The 21,129-nt window shown below is 59.7% G+C and overlaps 10 non-coding genes across 10 annotated transcripts; 4 read left to right on the top strand and 6 right to left on the bottom strand.

Moving 5' to 3' along the window:
* Positions 1–746: 746 nt before the first annotated feature.
* On the top strand, positions 747–840 carry TRNAI-UAU (transfer RNA isoleucine (anticodon UAU)). Its single transcript has 2 exons — positions 747–784; positions 805–840. It is a non-coding gene; the product is annotated as a tRNA-Ile (tRNA).
* A 2,104-nt stretch (positions 841–2,944) lies between these two features.
* TRNAN-GUU (transfer RNA asparagine (anticodon GUU)) lies at positions 2,945–3,018 on the bottom strand. Its single transcript has one exon. It is a non-coding gene; the product is annotated as a tRNA-Asn (tRNA).
* A 3,207-nt stretch (positions 3,019–6,225) lies between these two features.
* Positions 6,226–6,319, top strand: TRNAI-UAU (transfer RNA isoleucine (anticodon UAU)). The gene is made up of 2 exons: positions 6,226–6,263; positions 6,284–6,319. It is a non-coding gene; the product is annotated as a tRNA-Ile (tRNA).
* Positions 6,320–7,400: 1,081 nt separating this feature from the next.
* Positions 7,401–7,472, bottom strand: TRNAH-GUG (transfer RNA histidin (anticodon GUG)). Its single transcript has one exon. It is a non-coding gene; the product is annotated as a tRNA-His (tRNA).
* A 949-nt stretch (positions 7,473–8,421) lies between these two features.
* TRNAN-GUU (transfer RNA asparagine (anticodon GUU)) lies at positions 8,422–8,495 on the bottom strand. Its single transcript has one exon. It is a non-coding gene; the product is annotated as a tRNA-Asn (tRNA).
* Positions 8,496–11,702: 3,207 nt separating this feature from the next.
* TRNAI-UAU (transfer RNA isoleucine (anticodon UAU)) lies at positions 11,703–11,796 on the top strand. Its single transcript has 2 exons — positions 11,703–11,740; positions 11,761–11,796. It is a non-coding gene; the product is annotated as a tRNA-Ile (tRNA).
* Positions 11,797–13,898: 2,102 nt separating this feature from the next.
* TRNAN-GUU (transfer RNA asparagine (anticodon GUU)) lies at positions 13,899–13,972 on the bottom strand. The gene has a single exon. It is a non-coding gene; the product is annotated as a tRNA-Asn (tRNA).
* Positions 13,973–17,179: 3,207 nt separating this feature from the next.
* Positions 17,180–17,273, top strand: TRNAI-UAU (transfer RNA isoleucine (anticodon UAU)). The gene is made up of 2 exons: positions 17,180–17,217; positions 17,238–17,273. It is a non-coding gene; the product is annotated as a tRNA-Ile (tRNA).
* A 1,081-nt stretch (positions 17,274–18,354) lies between these two features.
* Positions 18,355–18,426, bottom strand: TRNAH-GUG (transfer RNA histidin (anticodon GUG)). The gene has a single exon. It is a non-coding gene; the product is annotated as a tRNA-His (tRNA).
* A 949-nt stretch (positions 18,427–19,375) lies between these two features.
* TRNAN-GUU (transfer RNA asparagine (anticodon GUU)) lies at positions 19,376–19,449 on the bottom strand. Its single transcript has one exon. It is a non-coding gene; the product is annotated as a tRNA-Asn (tRNA).
* Between the last annotated feature and the right edge of the window lie 1,680 nt (positions 19,450–21,129).

The following is a 21,129-nucleotide window of genomic DNA, read 5'->3' as shown; positions in this document are numbered from 1 at the left end:
TAGTAAAGGGGCAAGGGCTTTGGACCTCGTTTCTGCTGCCCCTCGCACTGGGATTCAACAGCACTCGTGTATCTATCTCCCGGACGTTGTGGAATCAGCCTGTGCCCCCAGAAGAGACAGAGGACACTAATGCTGCCTGCTGTCAGCTGCCTGTGGCCCTCTGGGACGTAGCCAGCCCCCCAGGCCGCAGGACCAAAGACCTCTCCGGCACCCTTGGCTGAACAAAAGCCAAAGAGAGAAAGGGTACAATTTGCAACACTGAAACCAAGGAGAGCAGAGGCACAGCTACAGAGGCCCAGGTACTGCAAGCATGTATAACAGACAGCAAAAGAGACAGCATCTCTCTCGTTTGAAGGGAGTTGATTGCGAAAGTCTCCGAACCTCAGGAGCGCTCTTGCTGCCAAAAGAGCAGGGCAGGTGGCTGCTGTTGTTTGTGCTTGTCTGCTCATTACTGAGAGGGAGAAGATGATAAAAGGCCTGGTAGCCGAGGGCAACAATCTGTTGTGAAGAGGGCATAAAGTTATCATCCCTCCCTTGAGGAGAGGCCACCCTTGGTGCTTTTGCCCTCTCTCTCCGTGCCCTGGTGCATATTGCAAGCCTGACGCACAACGGGGGGCACACACTTGCTGCTCCCTGTTGGGCGAGGCAAGAGGAAAGCACTTGAGGTGCCAGGTTAATGCTGATGAGCCCTGGTGATCACAGGCAAAGGTGTCTGCTCGTGGGCTCCAGTCCACCTTTCCAAGTGTGCTCCAGTGGCGCAATGGGCCAGCGCGCAGCACTTATACAGCAGTGCAAAGCAGAGGGATGCTGAGGGTGTGAGTTCAAGCCTCACCTGGAGCATGGGCTTTTGATCAAGCAGCGCTTCCCCTTGCCTTGGGCAGGGCACCTGTGTAGCCGTGATGTCTGTCGCAACACAGACATCCCGGGAACTGTCAATACAGACACCCGGGACGAGCAGAAGCACTTGGGGCCCTTGCAGGCTTCACCGGGGCTCTGCCCACAGAGCACTCAGTTCAGGACCCCAGAGGCAGAGCTGGGCTCTCCTCCCTTCTCTGCAGCAGGTGCAGAGAAGGGAGCGTCCAGAGCTCGCTCAGTGCTCAGATGCTATCATTTCCCTTTGACTTTTCAGCATTTGGACACTCTCCCAGCACCCGCTGCCCAGCCTCGCTGTGGCCGATCCTTCCTACACAACCCTTCCACCTCCAGGCAGGCCAGGAGGAAGCACTCTTGACTCTCCACAGCCACGCACTGGCGTGGAGCTGCAGGCAAAACCTGCCGCCCCACCGCTCCTCTCACGCTGCAGCTAAGGGAGAAAGGTGGCTCTGCCCTTCCACAGAGGGTGTCCTTCCCACAGCCAGCTTACAGCTTGGTCAGAACATGGAGGCATGGCCAAGCGTGGAGGCATAACCTCGCAAAAGTCACACACTCCCCGTGGAGAAGAAAATGTGCTCTTCCTCCCAGGGAAGAGCTAGTGGTGTTGGGTCTCTGCGGAGTGCGATGGCAGCCACGGCTGGGCTGGGGTTGCAGGGTGGTGGTTTTGGTGTGGAGCTGAAAGTCCCCTTGCTGCAAAATGGGGAGCGAGGGCAAGAGAAAGGGAGGTGAAAAGCTGGGTGCTTTCCAGGCAGAGTCTCTCGGTTCTCAAGCTTTTGCCCAGAGAATGCAGAAGCCTGAATGCTTTCCCAGAGGCACGCGCAGCTGCCACGGCAGCCCCACAGGAGAAGACGCTGCACAGTCGCTAGACAGCAGGACATCGTTTTAGGCACGAGCCCGTTGAATGTTTGGGACAGAGAGCACGGAAGAGCTTGTACCTCCTTCCTAGGCCACGGCATCTTTGGAAAGAAATAAACCCTTGGCCCGTCCTTGCAGGTGCCTCCCTTGTCTTTTCAAACTCCCCCGCTCAGGCCGCGGGCTTTGCAAAACCCTTGCTGTGACTCGGATTCGAACCGAGGTTGCTGCAGCCACAACGCAGAGTACTAACCACTATACGATCACAGCTGCGCATGTGACTGACCGCCTTTGCTCCTTGGGCATTATTTCTCTCCTGCCTCCTTCAGGCAATAGGGTGGGAACAGCAAGGGCCTCTTAACTGCCCTTCCTGCAGGCACCCTGCAGCACCCATCCCCCATGCATGCTCCCAGGAGCAACAGAAGCTGACTCTGCAGCCCCATCACGCGCATTTGCCCCCACCTCCATTGGCAGGACCCCACCGCACGCCAGCAGAAGGGGCAGAACACAAGTCCTGTCTCCAGTAGCCCGCCTCCTACCTCAGGGAGGCTGGAAGCCTTCTCGCAAGAGACCGAGCAGCTGCAGCAACTCCAGGCTAATCTTGGTCACAAATGCCAAGCACTGGACCCTCCAGGCACTCGAGGGAGAAGACACAAGATTTACCCATGGCTACCTTGGCCTTGAGAGCCGCAGTGCCCTTGTAGGTCCTCCGCAGGACCTCTGCATGTCTCTGGGGGAAATTGGAAAATTCAGCCCCGCACAGACAGCATCACTTGTCGGGACCTAACTCTCGGTTGTACAGGAGAAGTGTAAATTCTGGGGATTGACTTGGACAACAAGACCACGGCGGGATTAAAGGGCTAGGTAAATCTGTGGTCAGGCCCATGCCAAAGCAAAAGGCTGAGCAGCAGCCTCCTCTGAGGCCTGCATGCAGGATCTTGAGGGTACGAGACCCTGGAAGGGCTGCTAAAGTGCCAAGAGGCCTCTGCTCTGGCAACTGCAGGCAGGCGGAGCCAGCCACCCTGCAGAGGAGCCGTTTCCTGGGAGGGATGTGGGAGAAGCCAGCACGCGCTTCCACCCCCCAGCAGATGCTGGGGAGTGCCACTCGTCATGGCTGCGGCAATTCCCCCCGCGGGTGCTGAGGAGGGTCTCTCAGGGTGGCTGTGGCAAGGGCTCCAGTGTGCACCTGTTGAGCCCAGGTGTGCCACCAAAAGGAGGCCGTCCCTGGGTGGGCTCGAACCACCAGCCTCTCGGTTAACAGCCGAGCGCGCTCACCCATTGCGCCACAGAGACCCCCACCAAGTGCTGTCTCCATGATGCTCCCTTCTGTGTCATCACACACCTTGGTGCTGAGGGACTGGCAATGCCCCTGATCCTGGGCCAGATCCCAAGACCCAGGCAAAGGCCCGGACAGAGACACACCCCGGTTTCCGTGCTGCTCCATGCACACAGAGCACTGCACGTGGAGGGCATGTGCACGCACCACGTGGTGCAGCTGGCTCGAGCGCAGGCCTTTTCTCAGTCTCTTGCAGCGTCACTTGCCCACGCGCTGTGCGTCGAGGGGGAGCTGGGCAGCGCAGCTCTCCTTAAAGGCCATTTCCCAGGCCTTTACCCGCCCTGCTCCCGGTGCTGGAGGCAGGGCAGTGGCCGCGCACACAGCACTGCTGACCTGGCTGAGGTGAGCCAGGGTGAGGGATTGGCTCCCCTCCCTCTGGCCACCCCTGCACGGAGCAAGGTGTAGAAGTGGTGCCAGCAGCGGGAGGCTCCTCTCCTGGACAAGCCCTGAGCACCACCCAGCATCCGCTGCCCGTAGGTACGGAGGGGTGCCTGTGCTTCCTGCAAGCCCCAGCACCATCAGACCCTGTCAGCGCCCTCAGGACCATTTTGCAGAGACTTCCGGAATAAGAAGTGCTTGAGGCAGGGGTTGTTTCCGAGCAGGCGTTTGAGTGAGGTTTCCTCTGCCTCAGCCCTTCTCAAGCTCTCCTCCTCCTCCGCTTTATCTGTTCGCTCTGCGTGGGGCTGGACTGACCCTGGCAGAGGACAGACTCGCCTTCCAGGGAGCCGGTTCTGTGCTCTAGGCGCACAGCAGTGCGTGAAGCCTCCTGGCTTGAAATGGAAGTACGGGCAGTTTTGTCCCACAGAGGCACACCTAGGAGAGCTGCAGCTGAATTTAACGCAGGAGGGCATTTGCCAAGGTGTTAGGAGCTAAGAAGCTGTGTGGGGCTGTGCTTGGAGGGGCCGGTCCCCGGCAGGACTGGGCTGGTGCCCACCAGTGGGTGCCCAGGCGGGTTGGGCCACTCCTCGCTGGTGGTCTCGTGGTCAGGATTTGGCACTCTCACCACCGTGGCCTAGGTTCGATTCCCGGCCGGGGAAGGGCTCCCTATTGCCACAGCAAGCCAGGCCTCCCACCTTGGGGGCAGCCTGAAAGCAAGGGGACCTGATCAGTGCCACAAGAGCTCGGAGCAGGCACGGGGAACAGGGCATTTCCTCTCTTACAACAGCCATCCTGCGCTTGCTTGTGCACCCAGCTCCAGGGCAGTCCTGTCTTCTGACAAATCCCCCCTCGGTGAGGGAGAATATTTGTTTCCTGGTGGCTCCTGCGAGGCACTGGGTGACACAGAAAGGGTCTCCGGATCTGTGGGATGCGACTCGCCTGCCGCAGCAGCTGCCTTGTCTTTCTGGCCTGAGCTCCCCGCACTACCCAGTCCCCCAGAGGCCGCAGCAGGCGGCCCCGCAGCAAAGCCCAGGAGAGACCCTTCCCACGCTTCCCGGTGAATGTCACCACTGGCATGAGCGCTGGTGCTCTTGCACACTGACCGGGGCATTCGGAAGCTCCCCTTCCGTGCTCTCGAACCATCACCTGACAGCTGTGCCCAGGACAGGGTCCCTAGCAGGCTCCCTGAACAGTCCGCCCAGCCCTGCAACACAGCTGTCAGTCACGGGCTCTGGGGCTCCCTCAGACGGTCCCCAGCTGCCAGAGCGCCAAACCCCAGAGCCACCTGGGTCCCAGATCAGGAGCTGTCCGTCCTGACTTTGCCAGGCCCCACGGAGACGGAGCTTCCTCTTGGGATGCTGCCCCTTCCCTGCCCAGGGCTGAGCTAGCACTCGGATCTGGGGCCTGAAGACAGGAGAGAGGGGGCAGCACAGGGGCGGGCTGGGGAGCAGAGGATAGACGGCCACCCTCGCAGACAGGCAGACAAGCCCTGTGGGCAGGATTCCCTATCAAGTTGAAGACATGATGCATCGCGTGATGAAACACGGAAGGGAAATGCTGCGTAGCAGAGGCTCTGTGGATCGATCACCCTCTGGGTCACGGGCCCAGCTGCTCCCACTGCACTGCCACTCTGCTCCTGCGGCGGGCTCTGCGTGGGGTTTTCAGCGCAGGCGCTGCCTTTCCCAGGGCCGAGTGCCCAGATTTGCCCGCGGGCACCATTCCATTCGGTTTCAAAGCTGCACCTAGTAGCTCCCTGTAAGCCACGGTCAGCTCAAGGCTGCTTGACAGCTCTGTCAGCCTCTTTCAAATTCAAGGCTCCTTGAAGCCTGTCCACGAGTCTCCTCTGAACCAGGAACAAAGCATCTCCCTGTCCTTCAACAAACTCAGGAAGGGGCTTTGTGAATCCTTCCTGAGGAGCTGGATGACGGTCGCGCGCTTTTGGCCTGCTGCTGGCAGCAGCCTCTTCTTCTGTTGTCTTCTTTTACCCTCATTGTCCCTGCCCTCTTCCTAAGCACCTGCTTTGCTTGCAGACATGCCGCTTAGTAAAGGGGCAAGGGCTTTGGACCTCGTTTCTGCTGCCCCTCGCACTGGGATTCAACAGCACTCGTGTATCTATCTCCCGGACGTTGTGGAATCAGCCTGTGCCCCCAGAAGAGACAGAGGACACTAATGCTGCCTGCTGTCAGCTGCCTGTGGCCCTCTGGGACGTAGCCAGCCCCCCAGGCCGCAGGACCAAAGACCTCTCCGGCACCCTTGGCTGAACAAAAGCCAAAGAGAGAAAGGGTACAATTTGCAACACTGAAACCAAGGAGAGCAGAGGCACAGCTACAGAGGCCCAGGTACTGCAAGCATGTATAACAGACAGCAAAAGAGACAGCATCTCTCTCGTTTGAAGGGAGTTGATTGCGAAAGTCTCCGAACCTCAGGAGCGCTCTTGCTGCCAAAAGAGCAGGGCAGGTGGCTGCTGTTGTTTGTGCTTGTCTGCTCATTACTGAGAGGGAGAAGATGATAAAAGGCCTGGTAGCCGAGGGCAACAATCTGTTGTGAAGAGGGCATAAAGTTATCATCCCTCCCTTGAGGAGAGGCCACCCTTGGTGCTTTTGCCCTCTCTCTCCGTGCCCTGGTGCATATTGCAAGCCTGACGCACAACGGGGGGCACACACTTGCTGCTCCCTGTTGGGCGAGGCAAGAGGAAAGCACTTGAGGTGCCAGGTTAATGCTGATGAGCCCTGGTGATCACAGGCAAAGGTGTCTGCTCGTGGGCTCCAGTCCACCTTTCCAAGTGTGCTCCAGTGGCGCAATGGGCCAGCACGCAGCACTTATACAGCAGTGCAAAGCAGAGGGATGCTGAGGGTGTGAGTTCAAGCCTCACCTGGAGCATGGGCTTTTGATCAAGCAGCGCTTCCCCTTGCCTTGGGCAGGGCACCTGTGTAGCCGTGATGTCTGTCGCAACACAGACATCCCGGGAACTGTCAATACAGACACCCGGGACGAGCAGAAGCACTTGGGGCCCTTGCAGGCTTCACCGGGGCTCTGCCCACAGAGCACTCAGTTCAGGACCCCAGAGGCAGAGCTGGGCTCTCCTCCCTTCTCTGCAGCAGGTGCAGAGAAGGGAGCGTCCAGAGCTCGCTCAGTGCTCAGATGCTATCATTTCCCTTTGACTTTTCAGCATTCGGACACTCTCCCAGCACCCGCTGCCCAGCCTCGCTGTGGCCGATCCTTCCTACACAACCCTTCCACCTCCAGGCAGGCCAGGAGGAAGCACTCTTGACTCTCCACAGCCACGCACTGGCGTGGAGCTGCAGGCAAAACCTGCCGCCCCACCGCTCCTCTCACGCTGCAGCTAAGGGAGAAAGGTGGCTCTGCCCTTCCACAGAGGGTGTCCTTCCCACAGCCAGCTTACAGCTTGGTCAGAACATGGAGGCATGGCCAAGTGTGGAGGCATAACCTCGGAAGTCACACGCTCCCCGTGGAGAAGAAAATGTGCTCTTCCTCCCAGGGAAGAGCTAGTGGTGTTGGGTCTCTGCGGAGTGCGATGGCAGCCACGGCTGGGCTGGGGTTGCAGGGTGGTGGTTTTGGTGTGGAGCTGAAAGTCCCCTTGCTGCAAAATGGGGAGCGAGGGCAAGAGAAAGGGAGGTGAAAAGCTGGGTGCTTTCCAGGCAGAGTCTCTCGGTTCTCAAGCTTTTGCCCAGAGAATGCAGAAGCCTGAATGCTTTCCCAGAGGCACGCGCAGCTGCCACGGCAGCCCCACAGGAGAAGACGCTGCACAGTCGCTAGACAGCAGGACATCGTTTTAGGCACGAGCCCATTGAATGTTTGGGACAGAGAGCACGGAAGAGCTTGTACCTCCTTCCTAGGCCACGGCATCTTTGGAAAGAAAGAAACCCTTGGCCCGTCCTTGCAGGTGCCTCCCTTGTCTTTTCAAACTCCCCCGCTCAGGCCGCGGGCTTTGCAAAACCCTTGCTGTGACTCGGATTCGAACCGAGGTTGCTGCGGCCACAACGCAGAGTACTAACCACTATACGATCACAGCTGCGCATGTGACTGACCGCCTTTGCTCCTTGGGCATTATTTCTCTCCTGCCTCCTTCAGGCAATAGGGTGGGAACAGCAAGGGCCTCTTAACTGCCCTTCCTGCAGGCACCCTGCAGCACCCATCCCCCATGCATGCTCCCAGGAGCAACAGAAGCTGACTCTGCAGCCCCATCACGCGCATTTGCCCCCACCTCCATTGGCAGGACCCCACCGCATGCCAGCAGAAGGGGCAGAACACAAGTCCTGTCTCCAGTAGCCCGCCTCCTACCTCAGGGAGGCTGGAAGCCTTCTCGCAAGAGACCGAGCAGCTGCAGCAACTCCAAGCTAGTCTTGGTCACAAATGCCAAGCACTGGACCCTCCAGGCACTCGAGGGAGAAGACACAAGATTTACCCATGGCTACCTTGGCCTTGAGAGCCGCAGTGCCCTTGTAGGTCCTCCGCAGGACCTCTGCATGTCTCTGGGGGAAATTGGAAAATTCAGCCCCGCACAGACAGCATCACTTGTCGGGACCTAACTCTCGGTTGTACAGGAGAAGTGTAAATTCTGGGGATTGACTTGGACAACAAGACCACGGCGGGATTAAAGGGCTAGGTAAATCTGTGGTCAGGCCCATGCCAAAGCAAAAGGCTGAGCAGCAGCCTCCTCTGAGGCCTGCATGCAGGATCTTGAGGGTACGAGACCCTGGAAGGGCTGCTAAAGTGCCAAGAGGCCTCTGCTCTGGCAACTGCAGGCAGGCGGAGCCAGCCACCCTGCAGAGGAGCCGTTTCCTGGGAGGGATGTGGGAGAAGCCAGCACGCGCTTCCACCCCCCAGCAGATGCTGGGGAGTGCCACTCGTCATGGCTGCGGCAATTCCCCCCGCGGGTGCTGAGGAGGGTCTCTCAGGGTGGCTGTGGCAAGGGCTCCAGTGTGCACCTGTTGAGCCCAGGTGTGCCACCAAAAGGAGGCCGTCCCTGGGTGGGCTCGAACCACCAGCCTCTCGGTTAACAGCCGAGCGCGCTCACCCATTGCGCCACAGAGACCCCCACCAAGTGCTGTCTCCATGATGCTCCCTTCTGTGTCATCACACACCTTGGTGCTGAGGGACTGGCAATGCCCCTGATCCTGGGCCAGATCCCAAGACCCAGGCAAAGGCCCGGACAGAGACACACCCCGGTTTCCGTGCTGCTCCATGCACACAGAGCACTGCACGTGGAGGGCATGTGCACGCACCACGTGGTGCAGCTGGCTCGAGCGCAGGCCTTTTCTCAGTCTCTTGCAGCGTCACTTGCCCACGCGCTGTGCGTCGAGGGGGAGCTGGGCAGCGCAGCTCTCCTTAAAGGCCATTTCCCAGGCCTTTACCCGCCCTGCTCCCGGTGCTGGAGGCAGGGCAGTGGCCGCGCACACAGCACTGCTGACCTGGCTGAGGTGAGCCAGGGTGAGGGATTGGCTCCCCTCCCTCTGGCCACCCCTGCACGGAGCAAGGTGTAGAAGTGGTGCCAGCAGCGGGAGGCTCCTCTCCTGGACAAGCCCTGAGCACCACCCAGCATCCGCTGCCCGTAGGTACGGAGGGGTGCCTGTGCTTCCTGCAAGCCCCAGCACCATCAGACCCTGTCAGCGCCCTCAGGACCATTTTGCAGAGACTTCCGGAATAAGAAGTGCTTGAGGCAGGGGTTGTTTCCGAGCAGGCGTTTGAGTGAGGTTTCCTCTGCCTCAGCCCTTCTCAAGCTCTCCTCCTCCTCCGCTTTATCTGTTCGCTCTGCGTGGGGCTGGACTGACCCTGGCAGAGGACAGACTCGCCTTCCAGGGAGCCGGTTCTGTGCTCTAGGCGCACAGCAGTGCGTGAAGCCTCCTGGCTTGAAATGGAAGTACGGGCAGTTTTGTCCCACAGAGGCACACCTAGGAGAGCTGCAGCTGAATTTAACGCAGGAGGGCATTTGCCAAGGTGTTAGGAGCTAAGAAGCTGTGTGGGGCTGTGCTTGGAGGGGCCGGTCCCCGGCAGGACTGGGCTGGTGCCCACCAGTGGGTGCCCAGGCGGGTTGGGCCACTCCTCGCTGGTGGTCTCGTGGTCAGGATTTGGCACTCTCACCACCGTGGCCTAGGTTCGATTCCCGGCCGGGGAAGGGCTCCCTATTGCCACAGCAAGCCAGGCCTCCCACCTTGGGGGCAGCCTGAAAGCAAGGGGACCTGATCAGTGCCACAAGAGCTCGGAGCAGGCACGGGGAACAGGGCATTTCCTCTCTTACAACAGCCATCCTGCGCTTGCTTGTGCACCCAGCTCCAGGGCAGTCCTGTCTTCTGACAAATCCCCCCTCGGTGAGGGAGAATATTTGTTTCCTGGTGGCTCCTGCGAGGCACTGGGTGACACAGAAAGGGTCTCCGGATCTGTGGGATGCGACTCGCCTGCCGCAGCAGCTGCCTTGTCTTTCTGGCCTGAGCTCCCCGCACTACCCAGTCCCCCAGAGGCCGCAGCAGGCGGCCCCGCAGCAAAGCCCAGGAGAGACCCTTCCCACGCTTCCCGGTGAATGTCACCACTGGCATGAGCGCTGGTGCTCTTGCACACTGACCGGGGCATTCGGAAGCTCCCCTTCCGTGCTCTCGAACCATCACCTGACAGCTGTGCCCAGGACAGGGTCCCTAGCAGGCTCCCTGAACAGTCCGCCCAGCCCTGCAACACAGCTGTCAGTCACGGGCTCTGGGGCTCCCTCAGACGGTCCCCAGCTGCCAGAGCGCCAAACCCCAGAGCCACCTGGGTCCCAGATCAGGAGCTGTCCGTCCTGACTTTGCCAGGCCCCACGGAGACGGAGCTTCCTCTTGGGATGCTGCCCCTTCCCTGCCCAGGGCTGAGCTAGCACTCGGATCTGGGGCCTGAAGACAGGAGAGAGGGGGCAGCACAGGGGCGGGCTGGGGAGCAGAGGATAGACGGCCACCCTCGCAGACAGGCAGACAAGCCCTGTGGGCAGGATTCCCTATCAAGTTGAAGACATGATGCATCGCGTGATGAAACACGGAAGGGAAATGCTGCGTAGCAGAGGCTCTGTGGATCGATCACCCTCTGGGTCACGGGCCCAGCTGCTCCCACTGCACTGCCACTCTGCTCCTGCGGCGGGCTCTGCGTGGGGTTTTCAGCGCAGGCGCTGCCTTTCCCAGGGCCGAGTGCCCAGATTTGCCCGCGGGCACCATTCCATTCGGTTTCAAAGCTGCACCTAGTAGCTCCCTGTAAGCCACGGTCAGCTCAAGGCTGCTTGACAGCTCTGTCAGCCTCTTTCAAATTCAAGGCTCCTTGAAGCCTGTCCACGAGTCTCCTCTGAACCAGGAACAAAGCATCTCCCTGTCCTTCAACAAACTCAGGAAGGGGCTTTGTGAATCCTTCCTGAGGAGCTGGATGACGGTCGCGCGCTTTTGGCCTGCTGCTGGCAGCAGCCTCTTCTTCTGTTGTCTTCTTTTACCCTCATTGTCCCTGCCCTCTTCCTAAGCACCTGCTTTGCTTGCAGACATGCCGCTTAGTAAAGGGGCAAGGGCTTTGGACCTCGTTTCTGCTGCCCCTCGCACTGGGATTCAACAGCACTCGTGTATCTATCTCCCGGACGTTGTGGAATCAGCCTGTGCCCCCAGAAGAGACAGAGGACACTAATGCTGCCTGCTGTCAGCTGCCTGTGGCCCTCTGGGACGTAGCCAGCCCCCCAGGCCGCAGGACCAAAGACCTCTCCGGCACCCTTGGCTGAACAAAAGCCAAAGAGAGAAAGGGTACAATTTGCAACACTGAAACCAAGGAGAGCAGAGGCACAGCTACAGAGGCCCAGGTACTGCAAGCATGTATAACAGACAGCAAAAGAGACAGCATCTCTCTCGTTTGAAGGGAGTTGATTGCGAAAGTCTCCGAACCTCAGGAGCGCTCTTGCTGCCAAAAGAGCAGGGCAGGTGGCTGCTGTTGTTTGTGCTTGTCTGCTCATTACTGAGAGGGAGAAGATGATAAAAGGCCTGGTAGCCGAGGGCAACAATCTGTTGTGAAGAGGGCATAAAGTTATCATCCCTCCCTTGAGGAGAGGCCACCCTTGGTGCTTTTGCCCTCTCTCTCCGTGCCCTGGTGCATATTGCAAGCCTGACGCACAACGGGGGGCACACACTTGCTGCTCCCTGTTGGGCGAGGCAAGAGGAAAGCACTTGAGGTGCCAGGTTAATGCTGATGAGCCCTGGTGATCACAGGCAAAGGTGTCTGCTCGTGGGCTCCAGTCCACCTTTCCAAGTGTGCTCCAGTGGCGCAATGGGCCAGCACGCAGCACTTATACAGCAGTGCAAAGCAGAGGGATGCTGAGGGTGTGAGTTCAAGCCTCACCTGGAGCATGGGCTTTTGATCAAGCAGCGCTTCCCCTTGCCTTGGGCAGGGCACCTGTGTAGCCGTGATGTCTGTCGCAACACAGACATCTCGGGAACTGTCAATACAGACACCCGGGACGAGCAGAAGCACTTGGGGCCCTTGCAGGCTTCACCGGGGCTCTGCCCACAGAGTACTCAGTTCAGGACCCCAGAGGCAGAGCTGGGCTCTCCTCCCTTCTCTGCAGCAGGTGCAGAGAAGGGAGCGTCCAGAGCTCGCTCAGTGCTCAGATGCTATCATTTCCCTTTGACTTTTCAGCATTCGGACACTCTCCCAGCACCCGCTGCCCAGCCTCGCTGTGGCCGATCCTTCCTACACAACCCTTCCACCTCCAGGCAGGCCAGGAGGAAGCACTCTTGACTCTCCACAGCCACGCACTGGCATGGAGCTGCAGGCAAAACCTGCCGCCCCACCGCTCCTCTCACGCTGCAGCTAAGGGAGAAAGGTGGCTCTGCCCTTCCACAGAGGGTGTCCTTCCCACAGCCAGCTTACAGCTTGGTCAGAACATGGAGGCATGGCCAAGTGTGGAGGCATAACCTCGGAAGTCACACGCTCCCCGTGGAGAAGAAAATGTGCTCTTCCTCCCAGGGAAGAGCTAGTGGTGTTGGGTCTCTGCGGAGTGCGATGGCAGCCACGGCTGGGCTGGGGTTGCAGGGTGGTGGTTTTGGTGTGGAGCTGAAAGTCCCCTTGCTGCAAAATGGGGAGCGAGGGCAAGAGAAAGGGAGGTGAAAAGCTGGGTGCTTTCCAGGCAGAGTCTCTCGGTTCTCAAGCTTTTGCCCAGAGAATGCAGAAGCCTGAATGCTTTCCCAGAGGCACGCGCAGCTGCCACGGCAGCCCCACAGGAGAAGACGCTGCACAGTCGCTAGACAGCAGGACATCGTTTTAGGCACGAGCCCGTTGAATGTTTGGGACAGAGAGCACGGAAGAGCTTGTACCTCCTTCCTAGGCCACGGCATCTTTGGAAAGAAAGAAACCCTTGGCCCGTCCTTGCAGGTGCCTCCCTTGTCTTTTCAAACTCCCCCGCTCAGGCCGCGGGCTTTGCAAAACCCTTGCTGTGACTCGGATTCGAACCGAGGTTGCTGCAGCCACAACGCAGAGTACTAACCACTATACGATCACAGCTGCGCATGTGACTGACCGCCTTTGCTCCTTGGGCATTATTTCTCTCCTGCCTCCTTCAGGCAATAGGGTGGGAACAGCAAGGGCCTCTTAACTGCCCTTCCTGCAGGCACCCTGCAGCACCCATCCCCCATGCATGCTCCCAGGAGCAACAGAAGCTGACTCTGCAGCCCCATCACGCGCATTTGCCCCCACCTCCATTGGCAGGACCCCACCGCATGCCAGCAGAAGGGGCAGAACACAAGTCCTGTCTCCAGTAGCCCGCCTCCTACCTCAGGGAGGCTGGAAGCCTTCTCGCAAGAGACCGAGCAGCTGCAGCAACTCCAAGCTAGTCTTGGTCACAAATGCCAAGCACTGGACCCTCCAGGCACTCGAGGGAGAAGACACAAGTTTTACCCATGGCTACCTTGGCCTTGAGAGCCGCAGTGCCCTTGTAGGTCCTCCGCAGGACCTCTGCATGTCTCTGGGGGAAATTGGAAAATTCAGCCCCGCACAGACAGCATCACTTGTCGGGACCTAACTCTCGGTTGTACAGGAGAAGTGTAAATTCTGGGGATTGACTTGGACAACAAGACCACGGCGGGATTAAAGGGCTAGGTAAATCTGTGGTCAGGCCCATGCCAAAGCAAAAGGCTGAGCAGCAGCCTCCTCTGAGGCCTGCATGCAGGATCTTGAGGGTACGAGACCCTGGAAGGGCTGCTAAAGTGCCAAGAGGCCTCTGCTCTGGCAACTGCAGGCAGGCGGAGCCAGCCACCCTGCAGAGGAGCCGTTTCCTGGGAGGGATGTGGGAGAAGCCAGCACGCGCTTCCACCCCCCAGCAGATGCTGGGGAGTGCCACTCGTCATGGCTGCGGCAATTCCCCCCGCGGGTGCTGAGGAGGGTCTCTCAGGGTGGCTGTGGCAAGGGCTCCAGTGTGCACCTGTTGAGCCCAGGTGTGCCACCAAAAGGAGGCCGTCCCTGGGTGGGCTCGAACCACCAGCCTCTCGGTTAACAGCCGAGCGCGCTCACCCATTGCGCCACAGAGACCCCCACCAAGTGCTGTCTCCATGATGCTCCCTTCTGTGTCATCACACACCTTGGTGCTGAGGGACTGGCAATGCCCCTGATCCTGGGCCAGATCCCAAGACCCAGGCAAAGGCCCGGACAGAGACACACCCCGGTTTCCGTGCTGCTCCATGCACACAGAGCACTGCACGTGGAGGGCATGTGCACGCACCACGTGGTGCAGCTGGCTCGAGCGCAGGCCTTTTCTCAGTCTCTTGCAGCGTCACTTGCCCACGCGCTGTGCGTCGAGGGGGAGCTGGGCAGCGCAGCTCTCCTTAAAGGCCATTTCCCAGGCCTTTACCCGCCCTGCTCCCGGTGCTGGAGGCAGGGCAGTGGCCGCGCACACAGCACTGCTGACCTGGCTGAGGTGAGCCAGGGTGAGGGATTGGCTCCCCTCCCTCTGGCCACCCCTGCACGGAGCAAGGTGTAGAAGTGGTGCCAGCAGCGGGAGGCTCCTCTCCTGGACAAGCCCTGAGCACCACCCAGCATCCGCTGCCCGTAGGTACGGAGGGGTGCCTGTGCTTCCTGCAAGCCCCAGCACCATCAGACCCTGTCAGCGCCCTCAGGACCATTTTGCAGAGACTTCCGGAATAAGAAGTGCTTGAGGCAGGGGTTGTTTCCGAGCAGGCGTTTGAGTGAGGTTTCCTCTGCCTCAGCCCTTCTCAAGCTCTCCTCCTCCTCCGCTTTATCTGTTCGCTCTGCGTGGGGCTGGACTGACCCTGGCAGAGGACAGACTCGCCTTCCAGGGAGCCGGTTCTGTGCTCTAGGCGCACAGCAGTGCGTGAAGCCTCCTGGCTTGAAATGGAAGTACGGGCAGTTTTGTCCCACAGAGGCACACCTAGGAGAGCTGCAGCTGAATTTAACGCAGGAGGGCATTTGCCAAGGTGTTAGGAGCTAAGAAGCTGTGTGGGGCTGTGCTTGGAGGGGCCGGTCCCCGGCAGGACTGGGCTGGTGCCCACCAGTGGGTGCCCAGGCGGGTTGGGCCACTCCTCGCTGGTGGTCTCGTGGTCAGGATTTGGCACTCTCACCGCCGCGGCCTAGGTTCGATTCCCGGCCGGGGAAGGGCTCCCTATTGCCACAGCAAGCCAGGCCTCCCACCTTGGGGGCAGCCTGAAAGCAAGGGGACCTGATCAGTGCCACAAGAGCTCGGAGCAGGCACGGGGAACAGGGCATTTCCTCTCTTACAACAGCCATCCTGCGCTTGCTTGTGCACCCAGCTCCAGGGCAGTCCTGTCTTCTGACAAATCCCCCCTCGGTGAGGGAGAATATTTGTTTCCTGGTGGCTCCTGCGAGGCACTGGGTGACACAGAAAGGGTCTCCGGATCTGTGGGATGCGACTCGCCTGCCGCAGCAGCTGCCTTGTCTTTCTGGCCTGAGCTCCCCGCACTACCCAGTCCCCCAGAGGCCGCAGCAGGCGGCCCCGCAGCAAAGCCCAGGAGAGACCCTTCCCACGCTTCCCGGTGAATGTCACCACTGGCATGAGCGCTGGTGCTCTTGCACACTGACCGGGGCATTCGGAAGCTCCCCTTCCGTGCTCTCGAACCATCACCTGACAGCTGTGCCCAGGACAGGGTCCCTAGCAGGCTCCCTGAACAGTCCGCCCAGCCCTGCAACACAGCTGTCAGTCACGGGCTCTGGGGCTCCCTCAGACGGTCCCCAGCTGCCAGAGCGCCAAACCCCAGAGCCACTTGGGTCCCAGATCAGGAGCTGTCAGTCCTGACTTTGCCAGGCCCCACGGAGACGGAGCTTCCTCTTGGGATGCTGCCCCTTCCCTGCCCAGGGCTGAGCTAGCACTCGGATCTGGGGCCTGAAGACAGGAGAGAGGGGGCAGCACAGGGGCGGGCTGGGGAGCAGAGGATAGACGGCCACCCTCGCAGACAGGCAGACAAGCCCTGTGGGCAGGATTCCCTATCAAGTTGAAGACATGATGCATCGCATGATGAAACACGGAAGGGAAATGCTGCGTAGCAGAGGCTCTGTGGATCGATCACCCTCTGGGTCACGGGCCCAGCTGCTCCCACTGCACTGCCACTCTGCTCCTGCGGCGGGCTCTGCGTGGGGTTTTCAGCGCAGGCGCTGCCTTTCCCAGGGCCGAGTGCCCAGATTTGCCCGCGGGCACCATTCCATTCGGTTTCAAAGCTGCACCTAGTAGCTCCCTGTAAGCCACGGTCAGCTCAAGGCTGCTTGACAGCTCTGTCAGCCTCTTTCAAATTCAAGGCTCCTTGAAGCCTGTCCACGAGTCTCCTCTGAACCAGGAACAAAGCATCTCCCTGTCCTTCAACAAACTCAGGAAGGGGCTTTGTGAATCCTTCCTGAGGAGCTGGATGACGGTCGCGCGCTTTTGGCCTGCTGCTGGCAGCAGCCTCTTCTTCTGTTGTCTTCTTTTACCCTCATTGTCCCTGCCCTCTTCCTAAGCACCTGCTTTGCTTGCAGACATGCCGCTTAGTAAAGGGGCAAGGGCTTTGGACCTCGTTTCTGCTGCCCCTCGCACTGGGATTCAACAGCACTCGTGTATCTATCTCCCGGACGTTGTGGAATCAGCCTGTGCCCCCAGAAGAGACAGAGGACACTAATGCTGCCTGCTGTCAGCTGCCTGTGGCCCTCTGGGACGTAGCCAGCCCCCCAGGCCGCAGGACCAAAGACCTCTCCGGCACCCTTGGCTGAACAAAAGCCAAAGAGAGAAAGGGCACAATTTGCAACACTGAAACCAAGGAGAGCAGAGGCACAGCTACAGAGGCCCAGGTACTGCAAGCATGTATAACAGACAGCAAAAGAGACAGCATCTCTCTCGTTTGAAGGGAGTTGATTGCGAAAGTCTCCGAACCTCAGGAGCGCTCTTGCTGCCAAAAGAGCAGGGCAGGTGGCTGCTGTTGTTTGTGCTTGTCTGCTCATTACTGAGAGGGAGAAGATGATAAAAGGCCTGGTAGCCGAGGGCAACAATCTGTTGTGAAGAGGGCATAAAGTTATCATCCCTCCCTTGAGGAGAGGCCACCCTTGGTGCTTTTGCCCTCTCTCTCCGTGCCCTGGTGCATATTGCAAGCCTGACGCACAACGGGGGGCACACACTTGCTGCTCCCTGTTGGGCGAGGCAAGAGGAAAGCACTTGAGGTGCCAGGTTAATGCTGATGAGCCCTGGTGATCACAGGCAAAGGTGTCTGCTCGTGGGCTCCAGTCCACCTTTCCAAGTGTGCTCCAGTGGCGCAATGGGCCAGCACGCAGCACTTATACAGCAGTGCAAAGCAGAGGGATGCTGAGGGTGTGAGTTCAAGCCTCACCTGGAGCATGGGCTTTTGATCAAGCAGCGCTTCCCCTTGCCTTGGGCAGGGCACCTGTGTAGCCGTGATGTCTGTCGCAACACAGACATCCCGGGAACTGTCAATACAGACACCCGGGACGAGCAGAAGCACTTGGGGCCCTTGCAGGCTTCACCGGGGCTCTGCCCACAGAGCACTCAGTTCAGGACCCCAGAGGCAGAGCTGGGCTCTCCTCCCTTCTCTGCAGCAGGTGCAGAGAAGGGAGCGTCCAGAGCTCGCTCAGTGCTCAGATGCTATCATTTCCCTTTGACTTTTCAGCATTCGGACACTCTCCCAGCACCCGCTGCCCAGCCTCGCTGTGGCCGATCCTTCCTACACAACCCTTCCACCTCCAGGCAGGCCAGCAGGAAGCACTCTTGACTCTCCACAGCCACGCACTGGCGTGGAGCTGCAGGCAAAACCTGCCGCCCCACCGCTCCTCTCACGCTGCAGCTAAGGGAGAAAGGTGGCTCTGCCCTTCCACAGAGGGTGTCCTTCCCACAGCCAGCTTACAGCTTGGTCAGAACATGGAGGCATGGCCAAGTGTGGAGGCATAACCTCGGAAGTCACACGCTCCCCGTGGAGAAGAAAATGTGCTCTTCCTCCCAGGGAAGAGCTAGTGGTGTTGGGTCTCTGCGGAGTGCGATGGCAGCCACGGCTGGGCTGGGGTTGCAGGGTGGTGGTTTTGGTGTGGAGCTGAAAGTCCCCTTGCTGCAAAATGGGGAGCGAGGGCAAGAGAAAGGGAGGTGAAAAGCTGGGTGCTTTCCAGGCAGAGTCTCTCGGTTCTCAAGCTTTTGCCCAGAGAATGCAGAAGCCTGAATGCTTTCCCAGAGGCACGCGCAGCTGCCACGGCAGCCCCACAGGAGAAGACGCTGCACAGTCGCTAGACAGCAGGACATCGTTTTAGGCACGAGCCCGTTGAATGTTTGGGACAGAGAGCACGGAAGAGCTTGTACCTCCTTCCTAGGCCACGGCATCTTTGGAAAGAAAGAAACCCTTGGCCCGTCCTTGCAGGTGCCTCCCTTGTCTTTTCAAACTCCCCCGCTCAGGCCGCGGGCTTTGCAAAACCCTTGCTGTGACTCGGATTCGAACCGAGGTTGCTGCGGCCACAACGCAGAGTACTAACCACTATACGATCACAGCTGCGCATGTGACTGACCGCCTTTGCTCCTTGGGCATTATTTCTCTCCTGCCTCCTTCAGGCAATAGGGTGGGAACAGCAAGGGCCTCTTAACTGCCCTTCCTGCAGGCACCCTGCAGCACCCATCCCCCATGCATGCTCCCAGGAGCAACAGAAGCTGACTCTGCAGCCCCATCACGCGCATTTGCCCCCACCTCCATTGGCAGGACCCCACCGCATGCCAGCAGAAGGGGCAGAACACAAGTCCTGTCTCCAGTAGCCCGCCTCCTACCTCAGGGAGGCTGGAAGCCTTCTCGCAAGAGACCGAGCAGCTGCAGCAACTCCAAGCTAGTCTTGGTCACAAATGCCAAGCACTGGACCCTCCAGGCACTCGAGGGAGAAGACACAAGTTTTACCCATGGCTACCTTGGCCTTGAGAGCCGCAGTGCCCTTGTAGGTCCTCCGCAGGACCTCTGCATGTCTCTGGGGGAAATTGGAAAATTCAGCCCCGCACAGACAGCATCACTTGTCGGGACCTAACTCTCGGTTGTACAGGAGAAGTGTAAATTCTGGGGATTGACTTGGACAACAAGACCACGGCGGGATTAAAGGGCTAGGTAAATCTGTGGTCAGGCCCATGCCAAAGCAAAAGGCTGAGCAGCAGCCTCCTCTGAGGCCTGCATGCAGGATCTTGAGGGTACGAGACCCTGGAAGGGCTGCTAAAGTGCCAAGAGGCCTCTGCTCTGGCAACTGCAGGCAGGCGGAGCCAGCCACCCTGCAGAGGAGCCGTTTCCTGGGAGGGATGTGGGAGAAGCCAGCACGCGCTTCCACCCCCCAGCAGATGCTGGGGAGTGCCACTCGTCATGGCTGCGGCAATTCCCCCCGCGGGTGCTGAGGAGGGTCTCTCAGGGTGGCTGTGGCAAGGGCTCCAGTGTGCACCTGTTGAGCCCAGGTGTGCCACCAAAAGGAGGCCGTCCCTGGGTGGGCTCGAACCACCAGCCTCTCGGTTAACAGCCGAGCGCGCTCACCCATTGCGCCACAGAGACCCCCACCAAGTGCTGTCTCCATGATGCTCCCTTCTGTGTCATCACACACCTTGGTGCTGAGGGACTGGCAATGCCCCTGATCCTGGGCCAGATCCCAAGACCCAGGCAAAGGCCCGGACAGAGACACATCCCGGTTTCCGTGCTGCTCCATGCACACAGAGCACTGCACGTGGAGGGCATGTGCACGCACCACGTGGTGCAGCTGGCTCGAGCGCAGGCCTTTTCTCAGTCTCTTGCAGCGTCACTTGCCCACGCGCTGTGCGTCGAGGGGGAGCTGGGCAGCGCAGCTCTCCTTAAAGGCCATTTCCCAGGCCTTTACCCGCCCTGCTCCCGGTGCTGGAGGCAGGGCAGTGGCCACGCACACAGCACTGCTGACCTGGCTGAGGTGAGCCAGGGTGAGGGATTGGCTCCCCTCCCTCTGGCCACCCCTGCACGGAGCAAGGTGTAGAAGTGGTGCCAGCAGCGGGAGGCTCCTCTCCTGGACAAGCCCTGAGCACCACCCAGCATCCGCTGCCCGTAGGTACGGAGGGGTGCCTGTGCTTCCTGCAAGCCCCAGCACCATCAGACCCTGTCAGCGCCCTCAGGACCATTTTGCAGAGACTTCCGGAATAAGAAGTGCTTGAGGCAGGGGTTGTTTCCGAGCAGGCGTTTGAGTGAGGTTTCCTCTGCCTCAGCCCTTCTCAAGCTCTCCTCCTCCTCCGCTTTATCTGTTCGCTCTGCGTGGGGCTGGACTGACCCTGGCAGAGGACAGACTCGCCTTCCAGGGAGCCGGTTCTGTGCTCTAGGCGCACAGCAGTGCGTGAAGCCTCCTGGCTTGAAATGGAAGTACGGGCAGTTTTGTCCCACAGAGGCACACCTAGGAGAGCTGCAGCTGAATTTAACGCAGGAGGGCATTTGCCAAGGTGTTAGGAGCTAAGAAGCTGTGTGGGGCTGTGCTTGGAGGGGCCGGTCCCCGGCAGGACTGGGCTGGTGCCCACCAGTGGGTGCCCAGGCGGGTTGGGCCACTCCTCGCTGGTGGTCTCGTGGTCAGGATTTGGCACTCTCACCACCGTGGCCTAGGTTCGATTCCCGGCCGGGGAAGGGCTCCCTATTGCCACAGCAAGCCAGGCCTCCCACCTTGGGGGCAGCCTGAAAGCAAGGGGACCTGATCAGTGCCACAAGAGCTCGGAGCAGGCACGGGGAACAGGGCATTTCCTCTCTTACAACAGCCATCCTGCGCTTGCTTGTGCACCCAGCTCCAGGGCAGTCCTGTCTTCTGACAAATCCCCCCTCGGTGAGGGAGAATATTTGTTTCCTGGTGGCTCCTGCGAGGCACTGGGTGACACAGAAAGGGTCTCCGGATCTGTGGGATGCGACTCGCCTGCCGCAGCAGCTGCCTTGTCTTTCTGGCCTGAGCTCCCCGCACTACCCAGTCCCCCAGAGGCCGCAGCAGGCGGCCCCGCAGCAAAGCCCAGGAGAGACCCTTCCCACGCTTCCCGGTGAATGTCACCACTGGCATGAGCGCTGGTGCTCTTGCACACTGACCGGGGCATTCGGAAGCTCCCCTTCCGTGCTCTCGAACCATCACCTGACAGCTGTGCCCAGGACAGGGTCCCTAGCAGGCTCCCTGAACAGTCCGCCCAGCCCTGCAACACAGCTGTCAGTCACGGGCTCTGGGGCTCCCTCAGACGGTCCCCAGCT

This window comes from Rhea pennata, chromosome 13, assembly GCF_028389875.1.
Source record: "Rhea pennata isolate bPtePen1 chromosome 13, bPtePen1.pri, whole genome shotgun sequence".
NCBI lineage: Eukaryota > Metazoa > Chordata > Aves > Rheiformes > Rheidae > Rhea > Rhea pennata.
The sequence above is the reverse complement of the archived record's forward strand: the minus strand, read 5'-3'. Positions and strand labels throughout refer to the sequence as shown.